We start from the raw sequence: 18,618 nt of genomic DNA on the forward strand, positions 1-18,618 counted from the left end.
CATCACGGTTAAAAAGCATATATGTGTGTGTGTGTGTGTATAACTATTCCTAAAAGGAACATCTTGAACAGCTGGATACTGAGGGTAATCCAGCTCTAGGCTTTGGGTCATTGTTAAAAATGTCAGTTATCATACTAACCAGGCAGACACTGCACTGTCCAGTGTATGTGGGCTTTTGAGTCAAACTGACCAACGTCTGACATTCAAATTCCAACATTGCCTCTCCACGCTTGGGCAACTTTGAGCGGGTTCATAATCCTCCTTGAGTCTCGGTTTCTTCATCTGTAAAATGGGGTCATAATATTTATCTCATTGGGCTGTGATAAGTCAATGAAGTAATGTTTGTAGCAACTGTCAACATATGCCAACATGTCACAGTCAACGTGTGTCACTCACCCTTCACATGGCACCCCCCATCTCATGATCCCCTGAGGCCCTTACTGTAAATAGGATATGCTGGAGAGGGGAGGGGTTGAGTGCTGTGTTTGCTTTTTATAGGCTTTCTATCTTTACACTTGTGATCAGACTCTCATTTGTTATGTCTTGCTGCTTTTAGTGTTGTTTCATTAGCAGCCTTTCTCTCCCCTTCTAAATAGGAAATTTCATTTTCTACCAGCTAGGAAGCCGGACAACTGGATTGTTAGACGTGTATTTAAGAGTACCTGGGATCTGAGTGAGGGCCTGAGGGCCTCTCCTGTTGTAGAACATAGTGGTTCCCAAGTCTGACAGCACGTTGGAATCACCTGAAGAGCTTTTAAAACATAACCACTCCTGGGTCCTACCCAGACCAATTAAATCAGCATTTCTGGTGTCTGGGCCCCTGCCTGGGTATGTTTAAAAAGCTCTGCAGGTGATTCTCACTTGCCAGCAGGGCTGAGAACCGCTGGCGCTGGGAGTGCACTGGCTTTGTGAGATCTGTCTTCACACTTGGGGGTCTCCCATTCTGGCTCTTTCCCAAAATGGGTCTCAAGTAGGGGGTTCACTATGGAGTGGAAAAGGCCAGATGGTGGAGATGTCAGGGATGTTCTGGAGGCCGCTGCTTGCCAAACAGAGCAGCTCCAATTCTCTGGTCTCCTTTGCCCAGAAAGCCACGTTCCTCTGGATGTTTGGAAATGCTGTTGGCCATTTCTCTTCAAAAAAACAGAGCCATCCCAGTCCCCAACCGATGCCTCTCGCCTCTAGGGGCTTTCTGAGACTACCATGGTTTTGACTCCTGAGGAGAGTGGAAGGCGATGAGAAACAAATCTTGAGAAGGTACCTTTAGGTTTATTTCTATTTGGTTTGCTTACATGTTCCATTTTTCTCTTGGACCCTTCTCTGTCCCCCAAAACACATGTAGGTGACACATGTCAAGGCTGCTTGGTTCCCAGCTTCAGCAGACTCCCTGTAACCTACTCTGTTACCTCATGAAATACAAGTGTGCTCAGTACGGCCCACAGGATGCCCTAACATCTAGTCTCTTTGCTACGAGATCAGCCTTCATCTCGTCGCATGCTCCAGTTTTGGTAACCTGACTGTGTACTTACCCCATGGGCTTGAGTCTCCTTCTAGGTCTCTCCCTGGTTCCACCAGACCCTGTAGGGAAGAGTCACCACCTCTCCTAATTAATCAGAACCAACTCCTCCAAGGTTAGCAATGAAAGGAGAATCTCTGTGGAGAGAGGTGACTGGAATTTTCCCTTGGGGTTTCTCACTCATCACTGACACTACTTGTGTCCCCGCCCTCCAACAGACACACACACACACACACACACAGAGGGAAGCCATAGACCAGGCTGGATCCTTCAGACCAGTGTTTATGGCAAGTTGTGGATAACAAGAGAGAAATAAACAGAGAGAGTAACATGACTTCACATCATCTCATTTATGAGATATGACTCCATCCTGAGAGCGTAGGGCCTGCCTCCTCTTAATGAGGGGGCTGCCTCTGTGTGGTCAGTGCCATCACAGCAGCCCTGGCCTTAGGCCAGAAGCCCGGACAGCTGCCCTCTTGAATGTTCAGATGGAGCCACTAAAAGAATGGAGCCAAGAAGCAGACGAGAGTTCCCCTTCTGCCTGGTGCCACTATCTGAATTTAGTTTCCTGTCTGAGGAGCTGCCTCTTCCTGGGAGGGCCGACATGATTGCGTCTTTTCGTGGGAAATGGGACTTTGGATTCAAGTCAGGCTTTCTTGATCCTCAAGGCTGCCTGCAGGAAGAAATGGAGTGGACACACAGCAGCTCACCTAACTGCCTTGCCGGCTAGAAGTGTGGTTTTTTCCCTTCCTAAGATACGTTCAGTCAAGAGGCACAATGTCACAACACCGTGAAATGCTCTGTGGTGTTGATTCACGATGGAGCCATAGGTGAGCAAACAAACCGGTGGTTATTTACAGAGTGCTGATGATACACTTTTCAAAGAGGTCCCAATAGTTGTGTAGAGGGAGGAAAAATACAAGTGTCTGGAGGTTTGCTGAGACTTTTTCTCTACCTGGAAGTCTGGGTGGCATAGCTCTGCCTATTAGGGTGCTGATTTCTTCTTTACACCCAAGAGAGACCTCGCCCCCGATGCACTGGGGAATGACCTTAGCCTACAACCCCAACTGAACAAAAGTAGTAGGACACAACAAGAGACTGGGGCCAGAGTGCGATGCACTCACCCACTTGCCTAATGCCGTCTGTCTGGTTTGTGTTCCTGGAGGTTGTATGGGTATGGTTCTTTGTTCCTTATCAGTCGGATAACCCCATCAACTCTGGCCCAGTGATCCTCCGTGGAGTCAGTGCTGCCCCCTAGAGGCGTTTTTAGGAATGCATGGAGGCTTTCCGTTGAATTTGTTGACCCTGTACTACTTGGGGAAGGCAGGCGGAACCGGACTTCTTGCCTTAGGTGGGCCAGTGTCGTACAATGAAGATTTGTCCTGCACTTCATATGACATTTGAATGCTCCACCAGACATTCCTGTATGTAGGAGATCTCTTTACATTGGTCTCAGCCTAGAATGTAATTCTAGTTTGCACATAAACACAAAGTACTTTTTGCGGTTTTAATATACGTTGAATTTTTCATAAATGCTAGCATCACATAAATCAAGAGAATACTGTGTTTTATGTTTACCAGAAGTTGTTTGCCATTTCAGGAAAGCACAATACCAACAACAAAATGCTTATGGTATTTGAGTTGCCAAAACAACACACCTCTGTTCATCTGTGTTCATACAGATCTGTACGAATATATAGTACTTATTTAGTTTTGTTTCAGAACATCAAATCTAAAGAAGTACCCATAATGTTCTAGTCAATATTTTTTACTTCTCTTAAGTTCAATATTCATTATAAGTGGGTATAATCGTCTTCTATCTTCTAGTGTAGTGACCCACAAACATTTACAGATTAAAATCCGTATTATTTTATTCTAAATTATTTCCCTCTAGGTCTGTATCCTATAGTTATAGCAGGATATTGATTCTTCTAAAAGTTATGTGTGTTTGTGGGTTCTATGATCTCTAACTTTCATTTCAGAACAGTAAATGTGGTCTCGTTTGCTATGAAATACTTGCTGTAAACAGGGAGCAGGGATTGGGCCCCGTCGCTCTAGGCAGCCTCCTGGAGGGTGTTTTGTTTTATCTAATTTTCACAATAGCTCTGTGAATAGCTTTGTTCATGCAATGACCACCATTTTGCACAGGAGGAAACTGAGTCACAGAGCCATGAGGCAAGTTGCCCCAGTTCACCCATCTGGAAAAGGGGGGAGCTGGGATCCTAGCACCCTCTCACTATCCTGTCCTCCACCCTCTAGGTCTGCTCCATCGCCCTTGATTTTTTCTAGGTGCCCGGGGCCTTTCTCCCTGAAAGCCCATCCTCTGGCCTTGCCAGGCCTCTTAGAGGACTCAGCAGGGACTTAGACTGGAAGGAAAAAAAAGTGACTTTTTTCTTTTGGCTAGAAGCTCAGTAGAGAAAATCAAAGAGAAGTGTTTGGCATAGAGCAGACCACTAATAAATTTTGGGGAGTGAATGAAGGAATGAGTGATTTGGTCATGTTCTGGGGAGAGTGGTGCTGGGTCCTTCAGAATGGCCCCCGGGCTTTTAATAATTTATTTCAGTAAATTGATGTGAGTTTTCCACTGGTTGACACTAGGCTCAGAGGGCTGCTAGCTGAAGGATGGACATTTCCATCGTCTCCCCAGGGCTGAGGGAGGAGGGCCACTCCTTTTTTTTCTCCCAGGAAGCACAGCTGTTGAAATAGGAAGCAGCACAATTTTCTCACTCCTTCCCCATCCTCATGGACAGGGTTCCAGGCCCTGGAGGTGGGTGTTTTGTAAATAACAGCCTTTCTTTGGGTCCTTTGGTCTCAGATGTGACTCTGGCCCGGGGACTCCAGCTCCTGGAGTAGGCAGCCCGCCTAGGGATGTTGCTCTGTGTTTCTTACGCATCTTTGGCAAGGTCTCACTCAGAGCTGCTCCTTCTTTCCTTCATTCAGCAAATATCTTCTGGGCTCTTGCTTTGTGCCAGATACTGGGGTGCAGGAATGAGCCACAACACATGGTCCCCACCCTTGAGAAACTCAGATTTAGGACAGAGGACTGACTTTTGCAGCCAAGTGCAGAAAGAGTGGTGACAAAGGAATGTACAGAGGCTCTGGGAACCCAGATCCAAGCCAGACTGGGGAGAAAAGGGAAGCCTTCCTAGGGGAGGTGTCAACTGTGCTTAGTCCTGAGCGAAGGTTATGATTTAGCACAGACAAAAAAAAAAAAATATTAGGATCCCAACAGGGAAGGAAGACACATGTAAGTTAGGATAATCTGAGGAAGGTTTGTGTACAGAGGGGTTATTTGCAAGGTGTGGTAGGGGACGGGGGACCATTGCAGACACCACAGGAACCCAAGGCTGGCAGCAGCAGAACTAGGACCACCTTTAGGCCAGAAGATGCGGGGTAGGGGGTAGGGGGGCTCCTGGACTCTGGGAGGAGAGTGGTATGAGTACAGGCCACCTTGATAGGAGTGATCTCCCATATGGGATCAGCCAGCCTGATAGGACCTCACAGGGAGAGATTACATACCCTATCCTTTCCTCACTCTTTCCTATCCTTGACTCTCTGCTGGTGCTCCTTATTGGCCAATCACAACCAAAAGCCGGAGAGTACTGGAGTTTGTGGATGCAATCCTACAGGGCAGTCTCTGGGACACTGAACCGTGCAGGGAGTGCATTGAGAGAGAGAGAGAGAGAGCGAGCACGGGCGCGTGAGCACATGAACAGGAGGTGGGGAGAGGAGCAGACGAAGAAGGAGAAGCTGAGTCCCTGTTGAGTAGGCAGCCTGATGTGGGGCTCCATCCCAGGACCCTGGGATCATGACCTGAGCCAAAGGCAGATGCTTAACCAATGGAGCCACCCCAGTGCCCCCATAGATTAGGGTTTTAAAAATGGCCACTCGGCCCCTGGCACACAGATGATCTAGAGACATCACTTCCTGCTAGAGACTGTGAGGCCTGAACCAAGCCAGCAGGAGTGGAGGGAAAAAGAAGTGGATGGATTCTGAGAAAGGTTTAAAGAAGCAGGCTCAGGGGGTGATGAAGATTTGGATGTGGTGGCTGAGAAAGAGGGAGGTGTGAGGGCCGAGCCCTGGTTTTCCACTTGAAGCTCAGGCAGGGTTGGGAGCTGTCTGGCTGACCAGCTGTCACCTCGTGGGCTTTGCCTTCTGGATTCAGGGGAAGGTTTTCATTGGCCTTCATTGGCAGGATCTTTGCTTTCATGGAGGCTTTGCAGGGGCTCCCTTGTCCCGCCACAGGTTGGCCTCACTTCCCCTGTTCCGGGAGCAAACCAATGCAGAGGGCAAGGAGAAGACCCCCCTTTGTGGCCACCTTGGGGTCTCCTGAGCCGGGACCTGCTCCCCGCCAAAGGGCTCTTCCCATCTGGAGAGAGGATGTGTTTTCTTTTAATGTGCTTCATTGCTGGGGCAAATGAGGCCCAGCTGAGGGGAGGGAGCCAGCACTGCCGACAGAGTGCAGCTCTGTAAGCTGGGGCGAGCAGGGGGTGGGGGGGCGGGGGGGTTCCCGTCACCCCTCATTTCCTTCCCTAGGTCTTCGGAAGCCCTGTCCCCAGAGGCTCCTTGGTGCTCGCCAGCAGCTCCGAAGAACCTGCCACGCGGTAACAGGTCCAATTCCTTGGAGTTCTCTGCCCAGGAACCCGGAATAGTTTTCTTTTGTTTTAGAGGGAAGTGCTGAGGTAGTTCTTTCGGGTTCTGAGAACTCCAGTAGTCAGGGCAACACAGAAGGGTGGGGTGGGTGAGGTGGGGGTTCCTAGCAGCATTTCAAATGCCAGATTAAAGGGAAAACTTCTTTGGAGTTTGCCTCCTTAAGACAGACTAGTGGACTAGCCAGATGATTTTTCTGGTTCAGGATTTTGCATGTTATGTTTTCTCACCTGATGGGCAGTCTTCTGGGTCTTCACACTGAGAGTTTTGGCTGAAAGACTTCAAGAATTTCAGCCCATTCCTGGCACAAGAGTTGGTGGGAGTGTTTCCTTTGTTCCTGTCTGGGGCCCGTCCTATAAGCCCTGGTCTTAAAATGGGACTTGCTGCTTAAAAGGAAAAAAAAAAAAGGTAACATGTTGACTGAGGTTTTCGTTCAGTCTGTGAAAAGAAAGATGTTCCCCAAGCAGCCAGTTTTGCTCTGTTCTCCCCTTTGGGTCCAGGATCTTTCTCCCAGGGTTTCATCGGGCCCATAGACCACATGGAGTCCAACACTGGCCCTGGCTCTGGGGTCCTACAGGGGATCCCATTCAACTGCTGTCTGAGGGACTCTAGAGAAAATGAAGGTGGAAGCCTTTAACCCAGAGACTGAACTCCAGTTGTGTTTTTCCCCCCGCCCCCCTTAACTGCACTGTACATCCTGACTCAAGGCGACTTCAGCATTCTCTTGCTGGGACTGTGACTCCCCATTCCCGCCCAGCCCAAGCCTTCTTTCCCCCGCAGGGTCAGTCCCAGTTCCCACCCCCGAAGATACTCAATCACATTGCAGTTGTCCAAATGTTAGCTGAACTCTTCCCTGCACTCAGTCACCAAGTCTTGTCACGTATTGTCATTATTCCTGCAAAGTCTCTCCTAGGTTCCCATGTTATTAATGTTTTTATTAACATCAGCCCCAATTATTGAACACTTATTGAGAGCCAGGATTTCAACGTGTCACCTAATTTAATGGTCACCCCAAACCCTGCGAGGCAAGTACTATTATTCTCATCTTACAGGGAAGGGAACTGAAGACCCCGAGTGCTAATTTGTCTGGAGTACATTAGCTGCTAAGCAGTCGAGCGGCGTCTGTCTGTCTGATCCACACCCGTGTCCCTTCCAACCGGGCATAGCCTGTATCCTCGGCTACCAACCCGGCTTTCATCCCTGCCTACAGCTCATGGCAAGCGCTCTGCGTGCAGAACCCACCCTCATTTTCTCCCTGCTCCATCCCAGCCAGCAGGGAGCCAAGGAAAGGTCTTCCTCGGGCTCCTTTCATTCTTCTCCTACCAGGCTCAGTTTTGCATCTACGGAGAACACAGCTGTTTTGGTCACCGTGGTGTCTATGGAACTTAGTCCACAGAAAGTGAGCAATAAGCACTTATTTACTTTCTGAGTCAATGAAGAAGACCTCCTCCAGCCCTTTCCTTATTCTGTTTTTGGGTCCTTCCCAGCTGGAGCCACTGTTACCCTCCACCATCAGACATGGCTCACCTGGTTCCTGAGCCAATCCGATTATCAGAGCATGTGGGCACGTTAGCAGGGTCCGTTTTTGTGCAGCTCCCATAGCTCCGGACGCTTCTGAGTCTGCAGGGGAAAAGTCTTTCTGCCGTGATAGACCTAAGATCTGGGGCACAGGAGGGTGAGTCCTGGGCCTTGATATGCCCCCAGATCCCATCTTTCCTTGCCTCCCTCACATACTGGGTTGGGCACTTCACATACATTATCTCCTTTGATTGTCATAAAAGCCTCAAAAGACAGATAGTAGCATCTCCTTGTTGCACCTGAGGAAACTGAGGCTTAAAGGGATTGTATCACTTGCTAGAGGACTCACAGATAGGCAGTGGTGGTCGGGGCTCTGAGAAGGGGGTTATGTGAGGTTGGATCCTTTGTGATTTTCCCTTCACTGCCCTTCCTCCCTGGGGGCTGGGCTTCTGCCACATTCCACCCATCAAACCTCTAAATCCCCCCCATTTCCTGGGAAGCCCACAATCTCAGGAGCTAACAATCATAGTTAGAGCAGGTACAATTTTGTGGGCATCTGTATACGCCAGAAACCTTAAGGGACTCTGAAGTCCCTTAAGAATAAAGGGACCTTATTGAATCTTCAGCCCTATGAAGTGCTTGCAAGGAAACTGAGGGACATTAAGTGCTGCCTCCCATGTCGTATGTTCCCCAGGTGAGGGAGCGGGGATGCAAACCAGGGCTGTCTGAGCCCAAAGCTGCTGCTCTTTACACTCTTGCAAAAGCTGGCGGATGGTGCTTTCTTCTCTTTGCTGCACCCCACTTCTAGCTGAGGTCCTGCTGCCCCAAACCAAGTTGCCCCCACCTTTCAGCCTCTGGACTCCTGCGGCCTACCCCTCCCACCAATGGACCCAGCTTCCAGTTCAACCCAGAGCCAGCCACATCCGCTTGCCCCTCTGGTCCCTGTGCTTGGCACTGCTGGCCAACCCGGCAGGCAAGTCAATTCCTTTGGCCTCGCTCCCTCCACGTCCTTAACCCCGCCCTTGCCCATGTGCAGCAGTCCTTGTGTGATTCTCACCACCCACCATCTCCCCACGAGCTCCACAGGCTAGGAGAGTCTGCTTGTACACCTCATGGCTTTCCAAAGTGGTTCGAGTGAGTCCAAACTCTTCTGCTTGGCTTGCTGGGCATCATGGAGCTGCCTTGCTTCTCTCCATCAGGGCCAAGCCTTCCCTGTGGCTCTGGGACCCCACATTCTGGGGCCATTCCCTGTACTACGCAGAGCCTGGCTCACGGCTTTCTCGCTGGTTCCCGGCTCCCTGCTGAATGCTGATTCTGCCCTGTCTGCGATTGGATGCCTGCCTGCATGGACTCCTGCATCCTGACTCCCTCAGCCCCCAAAGGAGCATATGTCCCGAACCTCAGCATGTCCCCACAGGCCCGGCTCCTACCTGGTGACCCTTGTCTGGCCACTTCTCTTGCCTCACCTGATGGGACATTACCCAGCCTTTTTTTTCCCCCTCAACATCTTCCAACTTGGCCTCTGCTCCACTTAGAGAAGAATCAATCACTGAGCTAATAATCTGTGCTTTGGGCCCACGTGCACCCCACGTGGTGTGGGGCACTGAGACCTCCGAGCTGCCTCCTGCTCCCAGACCCACTGCCACGTACCCTTTGTGCCTGGTGTTGGCTATTCTACTATATCCCACCAGAGTGCACCCCTCCCCTCTCCCCACCTGCCCAGGAAGCCTGCTCTGAGGATGTAGGGCAGGGCGTCTCAGGGTTCTTGGCACACCAAGAAAAAGCTACTATTTGTGTGGCAAAGCGGGGTAAATGGAGGCATGGCTAGGAAGAGCTAGCTGGGAGGTCCAGACACCTCAGGCTCGCCCCCCCCCCACCCCCGGGCTACAGGGATGGGTGAGTCTCTGCTCACCTGGAACCCATTCTCCTGAGAAGCTCTCCTTTAAGCCATGGCAATAAAAATAGTAACTCCTTTTTAGCGAGTGATTCGAATGTGGCAGGTGTTACGGTGGGCGTTTATACTGCCTCTGGTCGGCTCAAGTAGGTCATTACCAAGGAGGACCCAGGCTCAGAGACTCCCAGCATCTTGCTCCAGCAAGAGTCTCTCTGATGTGCTTACAGTCAGAATCCCGGGATTAACCTTTTAGGGGTACTCTTTGTTTCCCCTAGAAGGGCCCATCTTGCAGTGAATGAGAACTCTTGGAAAGCAAAGTTGTATCTGATTCCTCTCTGCATCCATACCCTGCCTAGCACGTGGCAGGGGCTCCATGCTCCCTGTGTTCTGGGTCCTTCTGGGAAGCCCAAGGTTCCTTAGGCACGGCTCTCACTTTGATCCAAAAGGAGTCCATACAAATGCTTTCCTGAATTAGGCCAGACTCCTTATCTAGGGGAGAGTGTTTGGGAAGAGGGGCTGAGCTGCCCCCAAGTGGCTTGGCTGCTGTGGCCCTGTAGGAGCAAGTCTTTTCCAGGTCGGAGGCTGTAGGAGTCCTATCTCTTTGCTTCTCCTCAGCCAGGCCTCTCCACACACTAACATCCCTGATCATGGCCTTGAGGAATCTTTCCCACTTCAGGTATTGAGAAATCTTAGGTATCTTTATCTATAAAGATGATCCTGTCTTTATACCCAATTTCTCGTGGCGACCCACAGCAGTCCTTGAGAGAGCGAGAAGGTCGGGGAACTGAAAAGTGGGTCCTATTACCACACTCCTGCCTCTATTCTATCGTGTATAATAGACAGTGTGAGGTCAGCGTCACCCTAGGAATTGCTGAGCTGCTCCCATCTCTCCATGTATAGGGAGTGAAGCCAAGGCCAGGAGAGAGGTCGTGTGTCCCGTAGGGTCCCACAGGGAGAAGAGGCAGAAATACCGTGACTCCCCGTGCGGTGCTCTTCCTTCCCACAGATCATGTTGCCTTAGCATCAAATCCGTTCCCAAAGCACTGCCACCCAGTTTGGGGTTCTGAAGTTTGCTGATTTTTTTCAGTTGCTTCTTGGTCGGAGGACTCACCACCTCACCAAGGGACAGACTTTCCATCGCAGAGAGGTCTGTTCTCTTGGCCAAGCCAAAAGCCTGGCCTGTTCTTCAGCCTGACAGGCCCAGTAGGGTTAACCAGGAGCTGCTCTCTTCTTTGTCATCACAGTTTCTTCCAGAGGGAAGGAGCAAGCTTTCTGCCATCTACATATTTTCAGCTGAGTTATATTTTGCATAAAGTAAACTTAGCAAACAGAGAACACAGGGAGAATATATTTGGCTTTGAAGCGTCAGTGTTCTGACAGGCATTTCCTATTAGCTATCTCTGAGCCGACCAGCCGGGCTGGGTTTTGCTTAACTGGCATAATTCTCCTGCAGTGGAGACAGCTCATTCATTAGTCATTCCAAAAGCCAAATACAAAATATCCTTCTCTAAGCCAACTCCACCAACCAGCTCTGCAGCCGGGTGGAACAATGAAACTATGTTGCTTACCGGCCGGGCAAAGGTCAGCCTGAGAGCCACCTGTCTGCCTGGCTTGGGATGGTGGCTTTGGCTTGCCTTCTTCCTTCCCTTTGGAACAGGAAGGACACATCTTCCTCTGGTTGGCAGGGCCTGGGGAGCCTTTGAAAGGGTAGGCTCCATCCCACTTCTCTACTGAGTCCTTTGCAACAGCTCAAAGCCCTGACTGAACGCATTCCCTTTAGTTTATGTTTGGTTTTGTTTTTCTAGGTCCTAGAAGCTAAAGGTACCAGTTCTAAAAGGAAGCAAAGGAATGTGTCCCTTCCTGCTTGGTTCTGTCAGCTGAGCTCAGCCCTTCTTTGACTGGCATCTTGCGTGCTATCTATTTTAATTCCTGTGCAGTGAGGGCTGATGTCCCCATTTTACAGATGAGGAAACAGGAGCCCAGATAACTGAAATGATTTGTCAAAGGCCAAAATGAACCCTCTGTCCTCTCTTTCAGGAAGCTTCCTTTGGGATGATTATCTGAGGTCAGAATGAAAATGTATGTGGGGGTGAGGGTCTACTCTTGACTTTGTCCAGGCACCCAGGGTAGGGTCTGCTGAAAAGCCAACCAGGAAGAAAACAGGGAAGGTATGCTGCTCTAGAAGGAAGATTGTCGCCTGGCTGGCTCAGTTGTTAAGTGTCTGCCTTCTGCTCTGGTCATGATCCCAGGGTCCTGGGATGGAGCACTGCATTGGGCTCCCTCCTCAGCGGGAAGCCTGCTTCTCCCTCTCTTGCTCCCCCTGCTCGTGTTCCCTCTCTTTCTGTGTCTCTCTCTGTCAAATAAATAAATAGAATCTTAAAAAATTTAAAAAAAAAAAAAAAAGGAAGATTGAAAACACCATGGGGTGGGAGTTGGGTGGGTAGTTTTGATGGGGGCAGAGTTTGGTTTGACGCAGGCCAAGAGCTGGAACCGGAACAGGGACAGAAAAGGGGAACTTGTAGTTCCGGAGGCTAGCTGGGGATTCCACACGTGCCTCATAGACTGGTCCACCTGACCAAGCAGAACGCCAAGGGTAAAGACTCCACCAACATCCAATAACTGGGGGAGCACCAGGGGATACTGAGGAAGTTCCTGTACAGAGGTGAAGAGCTAGAGGTTGCCACCACAGCTGGTTGTTGGTGTCAGACTCCCCGGAGGGTCTAATTAGACACATTCACAGGTGCCCAGGCCAATGTAGAGAGTTGGGGGATGGGGAGACAGGACAAATCAGAGGTAGAATATACATACATAAGTTAGGAATGACAATCTCCGAGGACTTCCAAAAGCAGACATCCAAAGCTAACTCTTGAGTGGTGCTCTCCTTAGCCTGATTAAGACCTTCCTCAGGCTGGCCTCAATTCCTTTCCCATCTGACCCTCCATCCTCCGATTTCTGTCTCAAACTGTTTGGTTTTTCCAAACATACACAGCACTTTTACTCTATAGCTCTTCCACACGCTATTTTCTCTACATTCATGTCATCTCTTCTATCCATAGCCTTACCTAGCAAACTCCTCCTCACCCTCCAAAACCCTGCCTAAATGCACCCAGAAGCCTCCTCCATCTTCCCAGAGTAACTTTTGTCTGCGTTCCTGACCCTTTGTCTATAATTTTAGTAAATCATTGATTCTAGTGTGCTGTCAGAGACCCTCCCCAATTTTATCCCTGGATTCCCAGGACCCAGTGGAGAGATGGCATTTGGAAAATACTCAAATCAGTTGATAAAGCAGTGCAGCCTGAAAGGCTATGAATTTGAAAACATGTGCCACTGAATCATTATGCCTCAGACCTGGAAGAAAATCTACAGTTGATCCAAGTGAACCATCTCTCTGGTGTTTGAATCCCTCATCCATATTTCTAGCCTGATGTAACGTACACAAACCACCTAATCCAGTAACTGGCATATATTAGATGCTCAGTGAATGGTCGCTATTGTTATTTCTTAGGGACTCAAAATGGACCTACTCCTCAGTATTCTTTCTCTGGACTCCCGAGTCAGGGCTATGGCTCTGTGTCTAAGACCCCAAATTCTTTGGACAATCATTTCCGCTTTCAAGACTTCAGTTTTCTTATATGAAGAGTGAGGACTATAACTAGGGGTGCCTGGGTGGCTCAGTTGGTTGAACGTCTAACTCTTTGCTTTGGCTCAGGTCATGATCTCAGGGTCTTGGCACTGAGTCCTAAGATGGGCTCCACGTGCAGTGGGGAGTCTGCTTGAGATTCTTTCTCCCTCTCCCTCTGCTTCTCCCCCTGCTCATATGTGCATGCCTGCGTGCTTGCACACGCTCTCTCAAATAAAGAAAATCTTTAAAAAAAAAAAAAAAAGAGTGAGGGATATAACTAGATGTCCTATAATTGGGTCCCTTCCAGTTTTAAAACCAAAACCAAACCAAAGCCAGCGTCACCAACAGATCTTCGGGATTCCAGCTCTGGTCTTCCTGGCATGATCTCTGATCAGAAACCAGTGGACCAACCCTGACTTTCATGGCCTTCTGGGGAGTCTGCTCTTCCCCCAGGCAGTGCCAGTCCTCAGGGAGACAGAAACTGCTCCTTGTCCAGCTCCCGGCCAGTCATACCTTCTTTAACATTCTGGAGAGGGAGGGAGACAGTCTGTCATGGAGCTTGTGGCAAAATCCCTCTTTCTCCCCCAAACACCAGCTATGATTAGCTGTGTCTTCACCATGAAACTGCAGGGGTGTGTGCGGGCGAGTCACAGATGTTCAGTTCACATTTATAGAGTGCTTGCAAGGTGGGGGGGGCGCTTTGTGGTTGTCAGAAGCACCCCAGTTCCCTTTCCCTACCCCAGCAGTTATTTGAGATTTTAGGACCCAAGTATTTGGGTTATAGCTTTTAAGAACCTTCCTCTGATGACTCCTAGCTCCTAGGTTACTCCTTCAGCCAGACCTCTGTCATTCTCAGCAGGTCCCCTGGAGGTGAGCAGGGACTTGACCCTCCTCCTACCACGTCCCCACCCCTCCCAGGGGCCTGTCATAGGGCCAGACTCAGACCCCAATGCTCTCTCTCGAACCCCTCTCTCCCTGGTCCCTGGCATCCCCACGGCTACTGGAAAGGAATCAGGAACTCTCTCTATAGGAGTGGTGGTTTTGAACCTTGCCACCTTTAGGGACCCCTGCCCCCAGCACCCGTCCAAACCCTGGCTCATTTTGTGACTACCAATCAGGCCAGGGCTGCAGCCGGTGACGTGGGAGTCCCAGCCCTTCTGAGCTGGGCACTCTATTCCCAAAGGCACCCCCCAATGCTCCCTTCCCATCCTGCAGTGGAGGACCCTAAGCCGCCATCAGGAGCTGGGAAAGAGGTGGAGGCCTCTTAGGTGGAGGCAACCTGGCAGGCAGGCAAGTCCCAACAGGCGGCCTAAGGCTGCGGCGTGCAGACAGTGAGTCACGCGGGTCCCCACTGCTTACTGGACAGAGCCCGAATAATGACAATAATAACAGAGATCCAGGGGGCTGTTATTAACTCCCACCCCTCCTCCCAGGGTGGTATCTCCTCCATCCATCTGACAGTCCTCGGGGCAGGGAGGAGCTAAGGGCAGAGATCTTTGTGGCCCTGTCCCAAAACAGGGGGGAACTGAAGCCAGAGTTACTCTCCACTGAACCTGGGTAGTCCTGAGAAAAAGACGCTGCCTCCTACTGTCATCCTGACATCAGGAGAGTCCTGCAGGGGCCCCCAGTCAGTGGTCCTCCACACCCACAAAGCTCTGGGCTTAGAGGGGGAAAGCACCTCTCCCCACCCCCCCGCTTTTTGTTCTGCAGTCTATCCTCTAGCCCATACTCCTAACACCCCTGGGGGGTAGGGATGATTACTATCCCCATTTTAAGGATGAGGTACCTGAAGCTCAGAGAGGTTAGGTAACTCTCCCATGGTCACGCAGCCAGAGAGTGGCAGAGTCAGGATTTGAACCTGGGTTGGTTTGACCGTGCCTTCTTGGCCTCTTGGGCCGCTTTGCCATCCACAGTCGATAATCCCAGGGTCTCGAAGGCTGACTTCTTAGGCCTTTGGCCCTGGCCTTTCTCCATGTCTTCCCCTCCTGGGCACACTCTATCTCAAGATTAGGGCTCTTCCCAGGGATCCCTGCAGGCCAGCTTTCATTTTCATCTTTGAGCAGCCGTGGAAAGGAAAGACTCAACACTTTAATTTTGGGGTCTTAGTAATTATCTGGTATCCGCCGCCCACTCAACTCTACCCACTACTTATTATAATAACAACAATAATAATTTAGAGCAGCAGTGGTGATGCTCACAGCACTCACCGATCCCCCTTCGGAGGCTGGACACATGGAGGTATAGTCTTGCCCTTTCGAAATTTCAGAATGTTCCTGGATTTGGGAGTCAGGACGATCAGATCCTAGCCTCAGTTCAGGCAAGGAAGCCCAAACGTCATAGGGCTGTGTGAGCCCCTAACTCCCTCTGTGCCTTTGTTTTCCTCTCCGTAAAATGGGGTTAATAATCTTGCAAGACATGTGCTTTAAGCTTCTCAAAAGAATGTCGTATTCAGAATCTTTTCTTTAAGCATGGCCAACCTGTATTTGCAATCAAAAAAGTCCCAGGAGTCTGATGCCTCCATGAGCCACGATCTTCCTGTTCGGTCTCTCCCTGCTCTGGCTATCCACTCTGTGGGAGCGTTGCCGGGTTGGGCTGGGTCGGGGCCCAGGTCGGGGCTGGGGGCAGGAGCTGATTCCCAGGCTGCCGTGGGAGTCTCGCTTTTCCAGCCCTCATCCTCCACGGCTGCCTCTGCCAAGGCCCCGCAGCTAGAAAAAGCAAGGCCATTGCCTGAGCGCAATAAATGCTTTTATTAGTCCTTTTATTAATGATGGTTGGTATTTGTCGAGAAGCTGGGACAATAGTTATTCCAGTAAGAGGATATTAAGCTCCCGCGGACAGACCCTGTATATCTGACGTGCTCTGGCCCCCCGCCGTCCCCAGACACTGCTTTATTACAATGCAGCACACCCCTGGCCTCCTAGCTACTCTAAGGGACGGGGGTGGGGAGTGTGGGGGGTGGGGGGGTGTTGGAGGGGGCGGGGGTAGGGATAAGCTGGCCATCATTAAACACAGGCCTTTTCAGAGGTTACCGTAAGCCAATAGCAGGAAGCTTTTGCTTCCCCCCTGAGAGCTTAGGGAGACTGTGATTTTTTTTTTTTTTTTTTTTTTTTTTTTTTTTTGCCACCTCTGGGCTCTTGGCTATTTTATAGCTGGAGCTGCTCGTGATGAGTCCATAAAGGAGGAGGACATCCTTGAACCATTTGTTAAATGTGACACCATTCCTGTTCTTTGTTTTCAGCCATTTTGCATTACTTTTTTTTTTTAAACACACAGTACTTACTATATGCCAGCAGTGTTCTGAATGCTTCTCAAATACGACTTTATTTACTCCTCATGATGTCCCTAATGAGGCAGGTATCCCTATTTCATGGATGAGGAAATTGAGGCCCAGAGAAGTTGAGTGATGTGCTCAAGGTTGCACAGCTAGTAAGTAACAGAGCCAGGTTTGAACCCAGAGGCAGTTTGAACTTCAGAGCCTGTGCTCTTTATCTGACATTTTAAAACTGAGTCTGAAAAGAACTGGGAAACATTTCCAAAATTTATCAGCTTTATTGTGTTAACAGAGGGAATTCACTGTTTTCCTGCATGCGATAGTGTCATAAATTACAATGGCAATCCCCAGAATCCGAGTAGCTGTGAATTGGAAGGGTCTGACCCACTCCTCTGGCAAAATACCGCAGTTCTCTCCACAGCATCCCTCCTCTGTGATCCCCCCGCTTCTGCGGGGATACCTCTGGTCATGGGGAATCATTCATTCATCCGGCATCCCATTCATTCATTCTAGCTTCAGATAATTCTCACAGTTAGGAAAGACAGTTTTTCCTCATGCTGGACTGAAGTTTAGCTCCCTGGAACTTATTCTCATGGACCTACTTTTGTCTTCTAGAGTTAGGGACAGGGAAGCTTTCTGTCTTGTGTACAGGTTGGTCCTTAAAGTCCTTGAAGACAGCTTTCATAACCCCTTAAATCTTTTCCCTCCTGGGGGTTACACTTCCTTAGTTCTTTCATGGTCCTCTTTGGTTACAATTTCCAGATTCTTTATCTTCCTTTTTCTACTCCTCTGATGCTGGAGAGTTTGTCAGTGTTCATCCCGGAGGGATGTCGGAAGGCAACACATCTGGGGTGGTCCCACAGAGCCAAGGAGAACCAGATCATCACCTCCTCCTTTTGTGCTTTACATTTCCATGGATGCAGCCTAAACTTGTTTTAGGGTTTTTGAGAGTCACATTACACCCTTGACTCCTACTGGGCTTGCCCTGTTGGCTCCATCTTCCAAACTCTGAAATGACACAGCTGTGTTGTATTTCTGAACCCAAGAGTGGGCCTTTACATCGATCACTAGGACCTGTCATCATGTTGAACTCAGTTCCCTGTTCCAACCTACCCAGGTGGACTTGGAACCTTACTCTTTTACCCTATGTAGTGATTCCATTTTGTATCATCTGAAATTCTGATAAATAAATATGCCATCTGGGTTCCCATTCGGATTATCGTTAATTTTTGTTTTAAGCAGAATAAAAAATTTTCCAAGGTTGAGTTTGTGGGAGAAAGATGGGGCAAAGCTGGAGTGACGTCAGTGGGATGTTTTCTGTTTGGACCGACGTGAGTGACCGACACCGTGAACTTTCTGTGGGGGGGTGAGCAGGAAGGGGGGGTAAAGCCGTGTACAGCATCGCTTCTGCGTCAGAGCCTTTGAGCCATGACGAGGCAGGAAGGCAAATATTGATAGCTTGGTTTGTAGATTTGATTGTTTCCTTCGTGTCCAGCCTCTGCTGACAAGGACTGAGAGTGGAAATGGAGGATGTATGAGGTGGAAGCAAGGCCCTTTGTGAGGAGACCAACACAACCTCCAGACCAGGAAAAGCCAGGCAATGGCTGTGAGTGTTAAGATCTCTAGAAGGAAAAAAGAAGACCTCCGTTAGAGACGGAGCTAACAAAAAAAGAGTTTTAGCAGCGCCGCATTTTGAATACATTTTTCTCGGCTCAAAAAACCATTCCCTTCTGTCATTCCTTGGAGGTCACACCTAAAAGCCAAAAGAATCAGACTGAGGCCCCATCATTGGGGTTCACAGCGGGGGCTCTCTGCTTATGCCAAAGGGTGTTGGAAATCAATTTAATGTTTCAATCTTGCTGCCAGTAGCCCTTTAAAGAACCCAGCCCTCTCACACCACACACTGCAGGAGTGTATTTTTAACTCTCTTCCTAATAGTCACCCAAACTGTTCTCCTCCTTGCCCATTTCGACCCAGACTTTTTATTCTCTGACTCCCACCTTCTCTTCCCCTCAGGCCTACTCCCCGCCTCCACCAGGAGTCTGGCATGTTGTGGTGCCCCAGACACCTGAGCTGGGTGTAGGGACTGAGGTAGATGTTGGTGCTTAGGGGGTAATTGTGGGTGGCTGAGGTTATGGGATTTCTGAGAC

Source organism: Lontra canadensis, unplaced genomic scaffold (assembly GCF_010015895.1).
Source record: "Lontra canadensis isolate GAN:19392208 unplaced genomic scaffold, GSC_riverotter_1.0 scaffold56, whole genome shotgun sequence".
Classification (NCBI taxonomy): Eukaryota; Metazoa; Chordata; class Mammalia; order Carnivora; family Mustelidae; genus Lontra; species Lontra canadensis.